Raw genomic sequence first — 2,185 nt, 5'->3', positions numbered from 1 at the left:
CAGCTATGCACTGGGCACTAAAGCACCGGAGATGTTGCTGCGCACCCGCTGCTTTTGCTTCGGTTAACACCTATTACAGCAATATACAAGTGATGTGCGGCGGCGAAGGGAGCAGCAACACAGCTGAAAGAAGCATTACGATGAGAAACCTGACGGTGCCAGTCAACGTGCAGCAGTAGACGGTAGTACGCACCAAGCTCCAGCTGTAGTCGAACCACAACGTACCGGAAGATTTACGCAGTAACGGACCTATGTTTATATGTACATACATATGTATATATACATGTGTTACAGTTATATAACAGCCATACATACATACCCAGATAACCACAGAGATACACACATCACACGTTCAAGTAAGCAGTCCTGTAGTGAGGGTCTGTTGGGACAAACGTAGCTGACAATATGTCTGACAACAGAAGGACTGAAGCAGTGATGACCATCAAAGAAATTGTGGTAAGATATTTACCAGAAGTCGACTGAAGTAGCGATGTAGCTTTAGAGAACTCAAACAAAAAAACACCACAGTGAAGTGCCTACTGATAGGACGCGCTCTCCCCCGCACTTGTAAGCAGCACCGAACGCAGGAGGAGAGGCAGCTGGGAAAAGCGACTTTGTACGACCGTTTGTGTGTTACATGGTGTGTGTTGCGCTTGGTGTGTGCGAATGTAAATCGCCTGTGTAACGGAAGTTCTCGTTAAGGGAGGGCCATATAAAGTTTACACAGGGGTGTGTTCGGGCAGTGAAGCTGCGAATGCACTTGTTCACAACGTATGGATGGACTGAGTGGGCTAACAGTAGGCTGCTGCCCCTTGCTGTTGTTGCTGTTGGTGTTTTCCGTCCTGTCTCTCGGACGCTGGGGGACTGCTGTGTGCTGCAGCCACAGGAGATGTCGATGTTAATATGGAGTGTACTAGATCCAGAATGAAAGCCACGGTTAAGCCCATTCGACAGGTGCTGCACATGTGAGTGTCCTAATTGCCCAGCTGCTTTCTAGGAAAGCTTCTCTGCTTACTACAATTCATTTCTAGACAAGCATATAACTTTGAGCATTCCACAGGAAGATGCAGGATTAATGCCAAAGGTGAACCCCTTCGACAGGTGCTGCACATGTGTGTGCGATACGGCAAGCTGCTTTTCAGGATAGCTCCTCTGCCTACTACAATTCGATTCCAGACAGGCACGTCACTTTGTGCATCCCACTGGAAGAATCATGGCGCCTTCTCGGCTCTCGGCCCCTCTATACACGCTAGCAATAGCTGGGGTAATACAAGTGTGGCCTCACGTTCTGAAAGATTCGGTTAGATGACAGAAGAAGACAGTGAGACGAAGACCACTTGGTGTCTTGGTGTGTGGCAAGGAGCGGGAGAGGCAGTGTACGCGCCACTGCATGCCACATGGACGGTCGATTAAGCACACGAGGTGTGTACCAAGAAAGAGGGAGTGAAGTCGGATCCTGTAATGGCTGGGGTAGTAGAAGTGTGGCATCTCTCGCTGTAAGAGAATGTATTTAAGGGAAGAAGAGAGTAAGACGGAGACCGCGCAGCGTCGTGGTGTGTGGACATGGAGCCGATGACGGACGGGAGGCGCTACTGCATGCTACACGTAGGATCGGGTACCAAGAATGAGGCTAAAGTTGGAGGACTGGAATAGAACGCATACGGGAATGTGACAAGCAACACTCCAGCACAGCACCGTCTCTACAAAGGTGGCACAACATCACACGCACAGCTGTGCGCACTTGAACACAATAACGTCCACCTTTAAGAAAGGCACGCGCATGAAACATGGACACGCAACGCACTGGCACTGCCGAGACCCGGGATCGAACCAGGGACCTTCAGATCTTCAGTCTGACGCTCTCCCAACTGAGCTATCTCGGCCTGGTCCGCTCTCGAGAGGAAATGCAACGAGGATACCGCCCATGGAGAAAACCGATGGGGGACTTTAGACGGCGCGTGGTTTCTTGAAGGGGGCAGAGGGAGAAAAAAGGCCCCGTAGAGCCGTTTCCATGGCAGACCGCACACTAACGTGTTCGTCTCACAGGTAGAAGAAAAACGGTTGTCTCAGACGTTACCTGTGACTGGTCGGGATTGACGCTCCTTGGGTCCGTACGGCTGCTTCCTGTAGTGTTACTACACACCCCTCTCGCCGCCGCAAGCGTGCCAGATATGGATCTCCACGC

General features: G+C 51.0%; 1 non-coding gene across 1 annotated transcript; it reads right to left on the bottom strand.

Moving 5' to 3' along the window:
* Positions 1 to 1,810: 1,810 nt before the first annotated feature.
* On the bottom strand, positions 1,811 to 1,883 carry TRNAF-GAA (transfer RNA phenylalanine (anticodon GAA)). Its single transcript has one exon. It is a non-coding gene; the product is annotated as a tRNA-Phe (tRNA).
* Positions 1,884 to 2,185: the final 302 nt, after the last annotated feature.

The sequence above is a fragment of the Ochotona princeps genome, unplaced genomic scaffold, assembly GCF_030435755.1.
Source record: "Ochotona princeps isolate mOchPri1 unplaced genomic scaffold, mOchPri1.hap1 HAP1_SCAFFOLD_4820, whole genome shotgun sequence".
NCBI lineage: Eukaryota > Metazoa > Chordata > Mammalia > Lagomorpha > Ochotonidae > Ochotona > Ochotona princeps.
The sequence above is the reverse complement of the archived record's forward strand: the minus strand, read 5'-3'. Positions and strand labels throughout refer to the sequence as shown.